This window comes from Plectropomus leopardus, chromosome 1 (assembly GCF_026936395.1).
Source record: "Plectropomus leopardus strain MGB_pleo_1.0 chromosome 1, ASM2693639v1, whole genome shotgun sequence".
In the NCBI taxonomy this organism is placed as follows: Eukaryota; Metazoa; Chordata; class Actinopteri; order Perciformes; family Serranidae; genus Plectropomus; species Plectropomus leopardus.
The window spans coordinates 20243137-20258821 of record NC_142176.1 but is presented as its reverse complement, the minus strand read 5'-3'; the positions used below and the strand labels follow the sequence as shown (position 1 = coordinate 20258821).

General features: G+C 38.5%; 1 long non-coding RNA gene across 1 annotated transcript in view; it reads right to left on the bottom strand.

The window, feature by feature from the left end:
* Positions 1-15685, bottom strand: part of LOC148190404 (uncharacterized) — a 215390-nt gene that overhangs the window by 182298 nt on the left and 17407 nt on the right. The window lies entirely within an intron of this gene.

The window sequence follows — 15685 nt, the reverse complement described above, 5'->3', positions numbered from 1 at the left end:
AAATTCATGCACACAAACAGACTCGGAGGTGTGTGTGCTCTGTCACGCACAGACACACGTAGGCTTATATATGAGCGTGTGTACAAACGGCCACAAACACATTTTTAATACCTGCCATACAATAAAACACATGCATACAAAGAATAAGAAACAAACAGACATGCACATACAAAATTACAAAGCATGACACACACAGGCATCCTCCCACACATAAATACACATGCACCGCAGCTTGGCATTCCCATCTGCTTGTGTTGGTGGAGAAGTTCTTAAGCACCAAATGTTGTGCTGTTATGACTCAAGTTTGTGAATTCTCCAACCTCCTCTGTGTTCCTGATTACTGCATTATGGCATCTGCTTAATTAGCTTGGCTTGTGTCATATGTTGCACACGAGGGGGTGTTAAAAAGTGCCCTTCCTTCTTGCTCATTATCTGCCTCGATTCATGTGATGTATAATCTCTCTTGACAGACATTCATATTGACATAGGGACAGCTGTCAGCAGGGCATGGTCATAAAGGGTGAACATAGAATAAAAAAACACAAGGAAGGAAGATAAGTGGAAAGGCTGCCAAATTTCTAAGTGAAACTACTAATTCTGTGTTTCACTCTGGATCCATCAACACTGCAACAGTTCTAATTACACTGAATTTAATTTTATGGATGAGAGTTTTTTGGGAGAAGGAACTGATAGTAGGCCGTGCATTTTGATTACTACAGGTAATATTCAAAGTAGCCTCCTGCCAGTGTATTTTCTAAATTGCTATGGTGTCCAACTCTTGGCGAGGAATCAACCTCATTATTGCCATGTGGGAAATTCTAATCATTATCTGCATAACAGCTCTGGACAATCATTTCCATCCTACAATACGCTTATTTCTTGATGGAACAGAGTTTGGAGATTAGAAAGGTCCCTTCTTTACAAGTCAAGCACCACATTGTGTCTAGAATAAAAAAGCATGACAATAGCATGACATTATTACAATAATGTACCCCAAAAGGGCTGTTATACCAATGGGACCTGTACTTATATATATTACTGCTATGACACAAACCTACTGCAAGACACGCATTGATTCTGCAATATCGTACATTATGTAACGACAACTTGGGATGGACATTAAGAACCGGTTACAAATTGTCAGATCCAACTTAACTGTATGCGTCCGAGTTTATCAACTCCTTTTATATTTGCTGGTATGTTTTTTTATCAGATGTGCACTGCAAAACAATGATGTCAAAGATGAAGGAACAGTCCAAAGCGTGGCTTCATTTTACTAAAAAAGATGACAAAAGTGCTACTTGTAATGTGTGTAAAATGACAATTTAAAGTAAACTAGAATTAGCAGCATTATGCCCAAATATTGTTCTACGTGGGCATCCAGGAATGCCCGTTTTTTGACATTCTACGCACAAGTGCCACTGCTTCTCGACTGAGCAGCATGTCCGTTATGAGATAATGTTATAATGTTTAATAATAACTGTGTTGAAGCAAAAAACCTGTGGAGGCCTACTTTATTCCCCGCTAAGAAAACTGATCTGGAATCAGTAAGGGAATTGATGAAAAACCAGACTGATAAGCAGAATCATTAACGGCAACAGTTTTAATCAAATCGAATCAATTCTCATCCCTTATGACAACGTCTTGTAATGTTCAATGCCAATGTTTTTACATTTTAACAATATTTGGCCATGGCTGCTACACTATGCTTAATATAAAGATACGCATGTTACAATGCATCACGAGGCAGTTAAAAATCCATAAAAAGCATGTGAGATTCAAATCAATGAAATGAAAAATAAACCTCTTTTTGATCAGCACAGGGCGTAATCTACTTATCCCTTCCTTTGCTCGACGTGCTATGTCACTACATGTTCAATGCACTACGTCATGTCCGAGCTCGCCAACGTAAATTAGACAAAGGCAAGGCTCTGCAGAAGGTGATTCTGAAAGAGAAGATGCACCCTCAAGTTTCAAATCCAAAGCGTGGCAGCATTTAAACTTCCTTAAGTCAGAGACTAACAAAGGCGAAAAGAAAAGAAAAGACTAAAACAGTCTGCATATATTGCAAGATGGTGTTGAAGTACACAGATAGTACAACTAACTTGATGCAGCATCAGGAGCTCCGGTCCGCACGTTACTCCTGAATGACAATTACACGGCTAAACCACACTGACAAGCTGCAACCCCACTGCAAATATGCCCATGTGTTAATGTAATAGGTCCTTGACTGCTTTATATTTTAACTATTTGACTATATTTATCCTGACCAGAGGGAGTTTTGTCCTTTGCCACTGAGTAGAAAACAACTGGGGGAAATTTAGTTTTTTGGAAAGATTCAGTGTTGGATATACTGACATCATTACATGGGTATATGTGGGATTGGGCCTGTTACCGTTTGAAAATATAAAAGCAGGTGATAATCTAAAAAACAAAAGTGATGTTGATACCAATAAGGTTGGATGATGTATTTTGTCTGTATGCGTAATGTTGATTATATAACAATTTGAATGGATAATCTATATTCTCTACTCATGAGCCATTATGCCGTCCTTCACACAGACAGCTGTGACCTTACAGCCTCAGAGACAAAGCTACAGCATTTGTTATAAAACATGATGAATACAGTTATCTTAAATAAATGAAAATATGAGCAGAGATGCTAACTGTGGTCAAGTGACTATTATTATCCTTGAAAATAAAATGATTTTGACACCCACTCATAAACTCTAACATATGTTCCATTGATGCCTAATGGCTCTGCGTGTGCTATGCGCAGGAGAGTGGAGAGGGCAATTAGTTGCATGTGGCTTTGATTAGCACTGATTCCACAACAGTGCTGGAAGGAATATAGAAAACAAAATACTAAATTACTGCTGAAGCTCTTTTTGACAGAATGCAATGAAATGGAAGAAACTATTAAACTTCATGGTAATAACAGGTAAATGTGAACACGTTAACTATAGCATGGTGCCCACGGCTAAGATTATGCGTATTCTACCTACAAACAGCCTGTGCCGAGCAATGCATATAAAACTGAAATAAATGGCTACAGATGCATGAACTTGCCCTGAAAGAGGTTTGCTTACTCTGTGATCTCATTCTTAAATGAAACCAATTTGCCTAGAAATTGGTTCTAAGGCCTAATGCTGAACTCTGTACATCAGCTCCGCCACACACACACACACACACACACACACAGAGAGAGAGAGAGAGAGAGAGAGAGAGTTAGCTTTTACAAATGCACTTTCACAGTCACACTGCTTCCACCCCTTCCACCCCTTCCCTCGCTGCAAATCATGTTTGACTTTGAAGTGCTAATTTTGGAAGTTTAGCCAATTTTTATTTGCTGCTTTGAAATGTATCCCCTAAGCTGCTGCACCAGCAATGAAATATACAGACCTTTACAATGAGGGATAAGTGACCAAAATGAGAAGCGCCTGGTTTTCTTCCTAACATTATATAACTGTGAATAATCCCCACATAGCATTTTCTCCTGTGCCATCACTGCCTCAATTTATATTCAAAAATATTATGCAGACTTTTTACTTTTTTGCTCATTCCTCAATCCCTACCTAAAGTTGGAGCTAATTTAAGATATCCACTTTACAATGATGCAGACAAAAACCCTAAAATATTTCCCATATTATTACTGTTTTGTGAGTGGATGGTTTCACTTTGGCAAAGGATACCTGATGGGTATCTAATAACAGGAACATTGTATTACACTCTGCAGGTGAAACCAGAGCGTAGGCTTTAGTTTATATACTGTAGTGACAGCCAGTGGCCAAAGGGAAAATGTTACATTGTATGTTTCTGCAAACCATGAAAATGTTACATTTGAGCATTTTATACATATCATATCAGTATTTGTAAACTGACATAGTATCAGAACTGACTACATCATTGGAGGTGAAGAGTACAGAGGAAGACGTGTCACCGAGGCAGAGCACCTGCCCAGCTGCAGACCACCAAAACAAAAAAAAACATAAAAAAAAGAGGCTAAATTAGCATGTCATTGCTGTATTCCCAGCGGCTTTTTAGCAACCCATGTGTGTTTTTCAAGCAGCTGTTTGTCAAGCGGCCTTTTAAGCATGAAAGCGGTTGTTTTTTAACAAAATATTGCTGCTTTTTTACAGGATTATGGCCCAAAAAGCAGTCATTTTTTTACAGAGACATTGCTGGCTTACTGGCTGGGATTTTTGCCCATAAAGTGGTATTTTTTTACTGAGACATCCTTGCATTTTTGGCTAGGATTGTGCCCCTCAAACGGGGAATTTTAAGCCAAAATATCTTCCTAACAATAACCAAGTGCTTTTTTCCCTAAACGTAACCACACATTAACCACAGCAATGTTGAAACACAAAGCTTTATCCTATCCCCCTCATAATATCATGCAAATGTAACTTCTCTGTGGTTGGCAGCAACATTTAATGCCAATATTTCTTCTGATGGTTGAGTTGGTAGTGATCCACTTTATTAACGTCTAAACCCTGATAACGAACCACGGTTTGACCATGTGGCCTGTGGACAGGTGTGTGTTGATATAACTCAGATACATCTTTTTGATGTAAATATTAAAATGAAATGTTTTATTGAACTTTGACCCAGCCTTGAACAAAACCAAAACACTGGATTAAAAAAAGGCCATGATAATATACATAGCAGCATTTACCACCATGACAGATGCAAGAATGACCTCAATCACAATCCTTTTTTTAACTGCTTTCAGCAGGAGCTGGAGCATTATATAGTAAAATAAGTTGATCAGATTGGCTCCTCACCAAGCAGCCCAGCTAATAACATGGAAAGCAAAGAGCTTGAGGGAGAGAAGATTTGGAATGTGGGGCCCTCCACTTTCCAGCGCTGCTCTGCTTTAACACAGCCCTGGACTTGGCAATAAATTGCTTTGGTAATCAGCTTTTTGAAAAGCTTATTTACTGCTTGTTTTGTGTTTATTGTAGTTCTCAGAATGAAATACAAAATTGGATTTTATTACATGTGCAATTTTCTCGTCTTGTAAAGAATAGAGAGAGAGCGCGCGCATCACCTTGTTGAGTATGGATGATCCGGAGAATGTATACTGTATATTATTTTTGATTATCTCTCTGTTTTGATGCAGTCTCCTTACGCTCCTAAGGATGCACACACTGTGAGATTGGGTGGAAATATTTCACATATACAATGTCAAAAAAAAACTATGAGATCAAAAAGTCTACTAGCTACACTGGGGTGTGTATCTGTTTGTGAATGAGTGGCAGGGACTGAGAAAGGAAAAAAGTGTGGAGCAGTTTGTATCGTACAAAAGCATTGAAGATTATTAGTTTTGTATTCTGTTAGCAAGTGAACACAGTAACTGCGCATTCACTGTACAACTAGAATGAGAGATTACTTCATCCACAACTCTACTTTTTGCACTTTAAGTTAGAAGTATCACTTCTGTTCATTTTACTGCATCTTAGATACATTGTGGACTGCCTTTAGACCACACACCCCAATACAACATTTACACAAAATATATTGACTGCGCTTACTGAACTTTTTCAGGTTTCTTTCAATTTCTATCATTTTAATTCTGTAAATCAGTCAATATTTTTAAGCCATGTATAAAATCTTCTCAAAATTCCCATGGGGGCTCTGATAATATATCTGGCTGCTAATAATTGTGCAATGCCCTTAAAGCATTAGAAGTATTTGTATTTACAAGATCTCTTGTATTAAAACACATTTTGAATTAAAAGCCTAGTGACTTTATGTAACTTTATTGTCTGTCACATTCCATTATAATCTAAAATTTTGTGGGGTGCTATCCAGGTCATTTACTTTCCAGTGAGTGATTTTTATTGAGAACTTTTTATTAGCTTGGCTCTTACATTTTCTACAGTTGATTATGATATCCTGCTGTACATACTGTCTGTTTCAACGCTGCATTTTGGGCAAATTAGTGTATTGCCAATATATGCGCCTTTGATTGGCGTTCACTGATGATCAACACTGGTTTACACTGTTACGCAGATGACACACAACTTTTTAAATCTATTTTACGTTAGGCTTTAAATTTTACCATACACACACACAGATTCCTAGTTTTAAATAGCTATTGTACTGGACAGATGCAGCAACAACATAACTGGAAGCAAATCTGATTGAAAAGTTTCTATCAGTCTAAAATAAAGCATATTGCCTCAATATATCAAAATATGTCTAGTCAAGCTGCTTAAACCCTGTATCTATTTTTAAATGATGGCAAAAAATGCAATGATTGTATGAAAAGAAGTGGAATATTATTAAAATAAATATATATTGTCAAGTCCTTAAGTGTTATCTAGTGTGCAGATTCATTTTTTTCCTGTCAAATACAAGAAAGACAACAGGAAAGAGAATCAACCACAGTTTAGATATTGTTACTGGACTTCAGGATCAGGGCGCCATATTGCTTTAACATAACCAAATTATTTAGCTTAGCTTATTTCGCTGGACTCCACCAATGCTCTACCCACCAGGAAAGTTGGACTACTCCAGATGGCAAGTTTACACCTGCTGTCAGATTTACACTACTTTTAACTAATTTCTATTACAGTTTATTGATTATTTTCTCTGTTTGTTTTGGTGTGGTGCAATCTGAAGGAAGACAAATCTGAAAGACCCTTTCCCCCAAAACATGCCTCATAATCAGACTGAAGTGTCATTTTGTTTCACTGCATTCATTCGGCCTCTGTTGTATTCACGTTGTTGTGTTTTGTTTTGTCTAAGTCACTCAGTAGAGCGTGACATATCCATCCAAGTAATGTCATTTTCAGTTGCGTCAGTTGATGTTCATGTGTGATAGTGGTTAACAGTTGGTATTTCAAATACAGCTGCACCAATCCCAAACATCCTTGTTGCTATTTTTCATGAATGTAGCGAAGTAGCTGGCTAGCTATGTATGTAGCTTTGGAAATCCCTCCCACAAAGCTCAAACTGGCCCATTTTTTTCCCGAATACAGTATCAATGTCTTCCATATTGTGCCATATGCTACACATATGCTTAAATACATCAATCATAATAACTAACCTTTACACTGCTAAGATGAAGCGTTGGTAAAATTTACAAAGGGAGAGCAGTAGTTCATATTCAGTACATTATGTCCAGCTTAACTTCCAAAGCTATTCATATTCAGCAATTATTCTGGTGGCACATAGTTACAATGAAATCCAAATGAGATCTCTGTAGCACTGACATACTTTCTGCTAGCAGGTACAGGATGCTTCATATATGATTAATTAATTGCGGCAGCCTGCCATCTGTGTTTTAACTGATTAAATAGCTCACAAAGTGGGATGCACCTTTTGATGTGAACCTTTGGGGAACTGGCTCTGTCTTTGTATTTCTACCTTGATTAAGCACAATACTCCCGCACTTCCTCCAGCCCTCTATTTCAAAGTCTCTTTAATTTGGGAGGAAAGGACACAAAGGCATTTGGGGTGCTTTAAAATGTTGCCCATTTCCAGTAGTCAAGGGGCTGTCTCTCTCTCTTTTCGTCTTTTTTTTTTTTATTAAGTGAATGTTTCACACAGGGCTGGGCCGGTGAGCAAGCATCGAGCTTTCAGATAAAAATTGATTCCAGTAAATTCTCACCTGAGATCCATCACGGTGAAAGGCTTTAAAAGGTCACACATGTAATAAGTTCCTATGGTCTCAGTCCCTCCAATAATAGGCCTTTAGTCTGCCATGGAAGACTGGTATATAGAAATAATTGAGTAATCTGTGGACCATTCAATTCAATCGTGGGACTCAGTGACAGTGCAAGGCCTGCTGGGCTGCAAAGAGGTTGTTCTGGAGAGTCTCTGCTGGCAGGGAAATGTTTTGTCCCCTAAAGCCATGCACCTCCATCTTTGCAATGGCATGGTGGATCACTGACATTTTGGAGGCTCTTCCAGGCCTAAATAGCACAGGATGGTGTCAGCATTTTAGCTAAGAAATAAGTAAGAATATGCTATACAGAAGTGCATGCCTCAGAGTACCAATTAACTTCTGATCTGTTTGCATCCTAAATTAGCATGTATCAACAAAATTTAATGAAGTCCGTCTGGTGTAAAGAGCAACTGACTGAATGTTTTTGTATCTTTAAACATCTGAGGGGAAGAAAGCAAAATTAACATTAGCTCCACGAATCAGTTTAACAGCCGACATTTGAGCATTTCAAGCTGACTCGTTTAGAAAGTGAGAATATTGTAAAAGGTGTCTAAAATATACAGCTGATGGCTACATTAATTATATTCATGATACTAAAAGACTAGGGCTAAATGTGCCAGACAAAAATCCAGCTTCCTGACCAATCCATGATACATACTGGAGATACAGAGGCAAAGAAATAACATTGGTTTGTATTGCTGCGTAGAGCTGGTCAGTTCATAAGTACGACAGAGGAAAAATAAAAGACTGAACTCATAATTCATTCAGAAACTGATTCAGGGGTGAGTATTAATCAAATTGTTAGGTGATTATAACCCTGTCTCTATAACGGTTGTGGTATGGTATAACATGCAAAAGGGTCCCCAGCTGGATTTGAACAAGTAATGTGCTTATGTGACATATGCTGTAATGACTTGGCTACCAAGGTACCCCAAAGCTCCTCAAATTTTAATAAAGAGCAGGACAGAAGTAACTATCCTCCACTTGGATAGCATCCAGGACCAGCTTTCGTACAGGGGGGAATATTATGCTAATGTGAATGTGGACTTTTCCAATGTAGCCTGTAACCTCGAAAATGAGTGTATGAAATGCTACATTATTTGTGCTCTTGGATGTTAGGCTTGGTTTTGTGATTTCTGTATGTAGTACGCTAATTAGCCGGACATGCTAACCTTTGCAGCTCACATCGGACGGTCAAAATGCAGTTTAATCAATTCCTTACACTTTTATTCTACAAAAGGGGCATCACTTTTGTGACTTCACCCATGATGTAAGAGCTGGATACAGTGCTGAAGATGGGACCCTGTTTATTCCTATGAAAGCTGCTCAATGGTGCACGGAGCCAAAAATTGTCAGCTGCAGCGTATAAAATTACCCAGATGATGAGCACTGATTCTGCATCATTGGCCTCACAGAACAAGCTCACTACGGGCTTTCACCAGCCTAACCAGCTATTTCCACTTTAGTGCTCTGCTAACTTGAATGGGGATAAAATTATTTAATTTTGCGGCTCTTCTATGCTTTCCAAATGTTTTCTGACTGAATGGATTAAGTCCTGGTTGCGAATATCATTTGGGAAGGTCGTAACGCTCAAGAAATTGTATCCAAGAATTTACTGATGTCTCTTTCCCAATATATGTCTATTGGAAAAAGTATTTTTTTGGGCCCAATGGCATGACGTGATAGGCTTGGAAGTTGTAATTCCGCTGTTTGGCCACTATGACAACTGGCTTCAAAGCCCAGCACACTTCCTGGGGGCCTGGCTTCAACATGTTGAGAAAATTCAAAGCATGAAAAATATGCTTTGCCTAGTTACGGCTGCTGAGCTACAATTGGACAATAAATGTTAGGGGGAGGGGCTAATTGAACTGTCAGTCGTGTGCTACCATGCAAAGCTGAGAACGCCAAAAGGCCTGGTTAAACATAAGAAGCAATTAAGAATTAAGAAAGTAAGTAATTGACTATAAAGCAATGTCAGATCTCTCAGTTCATTGTGATACCGTCTGGCATTTGAAAAATCATTTCATACTGCAATTCAGTATGAGGCTTCTAACGCTACAGCCTTTGAGTGAATAACATCACTCATTACTTCATCTCTTTATCTGTTCTACCACACTGCAGTCTCTTTATCTTTGTACAGTATCTATGTATCTGTATGCTTCTGAGTCTGAAAAGAAAAAGGGGGATGAGCCTTGCGTCTTGTGTTACATTGTGAAGTCCATTAAATGTAATAAGTGTCCTGAAATTACTGTTCTTTAGAGGGATATTTTGTTGATTACACGTAGTTGTCAATACGGATGTCAGGCTGCGTGAGATTGACCTGGATAAGTCTGCAAAATGCAACAACATTTGCACACAAGTAACACATGTCATAATAGTCTTTACACATGATTTTATTTTCAGCGAAAAACTGTTCCCACCCATCAAAGAAGCGTTCGCCACACTCGAACGCGCGCGCGCGCACACACACACACACACACTACATGACAGATTTAGAAATATGACTTAAACCAGAACAGATGGCCCTTAAAAGTAAAACACAGTAATTCAATCTGGCTAATGGGAGGAAAGCCACAAACTGCTCCATTCTCATTTCTTTGACTGAGGAACTCGGCTGAATTGCTTCTCCAGCTTTGATGCTCAACCCCTCTATCATAGTGTGTTTCTGTGTTCCCCATGCATATTATAAGACATTTAAAAGGAAAACAGTGTATATTTACTAGACATGCCTCATCATGTGCACAGACAGGAGCTATTAGTGCCTAGACAGAGGGGGAAATGTATTGTAATTGATTGTTACAAAAGATTACCCTCTTCAAGAAGCATCAAGCTATTTCAGAACTGCATTTGACGCCTTAGAACGCCGTGCAAAGACGGCTCTTTCAGCGCCGCACATTCACACTGACATGCAGTTTGCAAAACAATTACCATGCGCTGTTGAATGATCTTTGTCCCCACTTTGGCTCTCTATAAGTGTGAGTACAACTCACTTGCCAGCCACGTGGGCAATCATGGCTTCTATCAAGGGCTGTCAGCTATAGAAAAATACAATGCATATTCCCTACATGTCCAAAAGCTGGAAGGAGTTGCTTTCACCACTAAATGATGCAGTTAAAATGATAATGAATTGCTATTGGAAAGTTATGGCTGCTTTCTAGCAGTTATGAGTAGCACAATGAGTCTCCACAATGTTGGTGAATGACATTGCAGTTTGAAATATTAAATCCTAAATGTGTTCCAAAACATACATTAGGTTCGGTGTGGAACAGGATTCGAAAAAAAAAGCCAACTTAATCGACAATATAGCCTCCAGCTGCAGGATGCAAAGCCTTTTTCAGGGAGTCTGTAGGGTTGAGTTAACCATAGCCTCATGAAGACAAAGCATTTCTATGTCTGGAATTGATTTAATTTCACTCACTTTCTGTATGTTTATAAAAAAAATCTCCAGTTACAGAGGGGCTGTATTCCCTCATGTGGTTTACCTAATTGCCCAGTGAATCTGACTGTAGATTTCAACTTCACAAATAGATCAACTCTACATTCTGTACAGAAATTATGAGAGACAAAATAGCCGATTTGATGGGAAACGCATCTGTGTCGATTAAGGGTAAATAATGTGTGTAAAGGGGGGGATGGGAAGTGTATCTGGAATTCCCAACTAGCAGAAAATTGGTTTCTGTATAACAGCAATATAGCCTGGACACTTTTAGTCGGTCTTTGGAGAAAATATATTAACCTGCTAGGCCGTGCGCACAAACTTTCCAACCTTATTGTTGACAGGTTTTATGAGCCTAATGCACTTTGTGATGTATAGCATAATAACCCCGTCTATGACTGTAGGGCCTTACTCTTAATATCGGCTGCCGAGTGAATCAGGCAAAATTATTGTAATGAGACAAAATTTCCATACAACATCAAAATGAGTTCATTACTCTGAGTTATATTGGTGAAGTAACCAAAAGAAATTTATGGTTTTATTAAGCTGGAATCAAATTTCAGCCATAAACAGAATTAGGCAAACATGCAGACAGCAAAATGTAATAATAATTACATTAGTGTTATCAAAAAGGTTATCAGAATGGCCCCTGCTGCTTCTTATTCATCGCTTTCAAACAGAGATACTGTTCTCAGCTCTGCTCAAATTTCCTGGCTTTAGATAGGCTGATTGAAATGTTTCTAAAATTGCCTGTCCACGTTGATCATATGCCCGTACACAGCTGTAAAAATGCAGCTTAGACTCTACACTTAGAACTGGTCAAATACAGTCCTCTCTTTTAAGCTTACAGTTGCAATTCATTTTATTTTTTTTAAAGCTTTTTTAACCCTTTCAGATCACATCCTCTGACTTTCTGTGCAACTATTTAACAAAAAATAAGAATTAAAAAATCAATTTCTTCATATTCTTTGAACCAAATCCAATAATTTTTCTTCCTGTAAAACAAACCATGATGTAAAGCAGTACCAACCAGTTTCAACCAATAATAGCATGACATTAACCCCTCAATCGATCTGCAACTTTGAGCCGCAAAGGGCTCGACAGCTAGTAACAGCATTGTAGCTCAATGTGTTTTGTTTCCCCAAAATACCCTGGTTTTGGGCAGCAGGCATAGACTGTGTAAATATTGGATGTAGCTACCATAACATCACCCACAGGCTTGTGGACTACAATTTTTAAGTCTTACGTTTTGCATTTCTGCTCTCACAATCTTGTTTTTTGGAAACAGTTGTGGCCATATTTGGAGTAGAGGCTCCAGTTGCTTCATATAGCGCTATAACGCTTCAGTGGTCCAATCAAATATCACGGATTTGACTCAAACCCCTCTTGTAACCATACACCGACTAAATATTATATTTCACTAGAAAACATGCCACAATACACAAGGTAAGGATGTTCTAGGTTCCATTTCACTGAGACTTGAAGGCATGAACCAGAGTGTCTCAAACGTCTTCTTTCCTCATGGCTTGTGCTCTTTACCTGGAGGATTCCCAGGATAGCTGGGAGTTGTAGTTCCTTCAGCACATCCTGGGTCTGCCCTGGGGCCTTTCCCATTGAGATCATTTCCTCTACACATACAGAGAGAGATGCTTACACTGGAATGTTTTTTTTTTTTATTATATAACATGAATTTGTGTGGAAATGGTGTGATTTAGAAAACAAATTAAAGCTGACCTTGAATAGAATGGCAGTGTTTTTTACATAATTAAGCATGGGTATACACATTTAATTACAATCACTCAATTACAAGCGCAATCTACTTTAGGTGCATGTGGAAGCCCATACCTTGTATATCCATTAAACAAAGTATCAGTAGTCATTCCTCCCAAGGTTACCATCTCTCTCAGTCGCTGGCTGTATTCTCCAGCTGTCCACTGAGGACTGCTTCAGTGCATCCTCTACATCAGCTGATTATGCTATCTATCAAGCCCAGCTGTCACTGCCCATTTAAACCTTTGTCAAGTCCTCCATGCAATGCAGCCTGCAGTAAACCAAGTAATTGCACTTTTGTAATCCAACACCTGAACATCACTTGGCCTGTATATTTCTAAAACAGATAAGCAAGATGTTGCATTTTGGGAGTAATATTTTGGGACTTGTGTTGTATTGATTGGAGAAATGGGGAATAGTCTTGATGACAAATATGCTGGTATCAAAAAAAAGAACAATTTTCTTGTTTTTTGTTGTAGTTACAGCGAGCTAAAAGAAGGAAAAACAGATGCCAACTGCTTTTTTCTTGTTGCCAAGGCACAAACAGGATGCTGGCAGCTACAAAGATTCAATTATAAAAACTACAGAAAATAATTAGAAAAAATAATAGCACTTGAAAAAAATTGCCCCTCCAGAAATTGCGCATAACAATAAATCCGTTAATTAGCTCATTAATATTCAATTGGGGTCAGTGGACTTAATGGAACCTTTTTCATGGGCCAAGGAAATGTTTAACACTCACTTTTCCTCTGCCTGTTCTCATTATCAACTATGCACAGGCAGGCCTTATCAGCCCTCCAGATGGTGAGGAACAATGCAGCACCATTATCGTCTTACAGCAGCGTGTGTGCCTTGTAACCGGTGTGTGCCTGGGACAGTGAAGTATAGATACTGAGGCATTTAGTGTAATTGATATGTGGTATATATCGTATTGTTTAGGCCTGTTTGTTTGCTCTGCTGGTATTCAAGGCGAGAGGAGAGGCGAAGATTGATTTTCACCGCAGCCATTCCCGCTCTCACCACAGGTCACAGATAACTTGTCAACGCAGGTTTTTGGGGCTGGTGTAAAATGCATCAAGGCTAAACTCTCTCGGGCATAGTGGAGGATAGGGAGTTTCATCTCTGCAAACACAAGCCCTCTCATTGCCATTACCTTGTGCTTGAGACAGATGTTTTATTCAACAAGTACATGGGATGGAGAGATGTCCGAGCACCTTTCGCTTTTCTCCTCTGCTAGTTTCTTATTTTTCTGCTTCAAAATTACAAACATGTCATTTACTGTATTGATAAACACTATTATATAATTTTTAAACTCTAAAATGTCTCACTCAGTATTTTGGTTCCACTGCGAAAATGTCTATGAATTTAAAATGGAAGCAAATACACTGCCGCCATGTCTCCTAGACGTTGTGTTTATATACAAATCATCTGAAACCGAAAAGCAATTTCTATTACCATAATGAGGAAATGTTACTAATTAACGTATCTGACAAAAATGTTGATAATGAACGCATCAGCGAAATGTTCAATGACTATGTATTAAAGTAACTTTCAGCAGAAATAGGTGATAGGCGTATCAGCTCTACAGCTTTTTTTTAAAATGTATTTTAAAAAAAAAAGCCTATTTTCCTAATGTTTGCCAAAGTGGTTTTGTTGCCTAAACCTAAGACAGGAATCTGGATGCAAACCTGAAGGTCTGGTGTCAAGGTCCTACTTCCCTGAGCGAATGGACGGGAATAGATAAACTCTGCAGGAGCAAGCGGTAATGGGCAGAAATCCAGCGGGAACTGCCAGAAACGGGATTAAGAAAAAAGTCCTTCGCAGGGCTCTAATATCAATCTCAAAAACTGAGACTATAGTGAAGACTATTGTTTTAATTACCTGCACTAGGGCAGAGCAACATATCGATATTGTATTGATATCACAATATGAGACTAAATATCGAATTATATTTTGGATACCATTGTATCAAAGGTGTTGTCTTTTCCTGGTTTTAAAGGCTTCATAACAGTAAAGTGCTGTAATTTTCTGAACATACCAGACTTTTCTAGCTGTTCTATTAATTGCCTTCACCCACATTGTCATTATTTCCACATGACTTCTTATGAAAAAATTTCATAATGTAAATACTTAATAGTTAACCCTACAATATTGTGGCTATATCAATATCAAGGTATTTTATCAAAAATAGCGTATTTTATTTTAAATTCTAATTTCTGTGCCTCACCCAGCCCTACACTGTCTTTATGATTGCTCTTATGTTTCCTTTGAGGAATACATAAAAGCATTTCCTCCTTCAAAGCAGCCTTCACCGCTCATTTCATCATTGTATCTTGTAGTCAATCTGATGCTCCTGATTTCATTAAGACACCTTGTCTGGTGGCACAGAGGATCTGTAAACTTGCTATGTTCCTGCCGCTGCACTCACTCTTTATAAACTTCTCAAAGATTCAGATTACTTCAAGCTATTTTCATCAACATACGGCACAAGCCTATCATCAGAAAGCAGACCAAGACAGAACCACTCGTGCATACACAATTGGCCGGGAAATGACTGTGTCAAAGTCTATGGTAAAGCCCAGTTTAATTAATGTAGGTATGATGAAAGCTAGTTGTCACTATAGGGCATTTAAAACCAATCACATTTACATTGCCTTTGTTGGAATCTCTCCCGGGAATCAAGAACACCAAGAAATATGCTAGCAAGGATTTTACACTTTGAATGTGATTTTCTGAGCAGAGTAAATAATGCAATCTGTTGAGAAATCTTCATTCACTGACAGTCAAAAGGGAAATTGATGCCA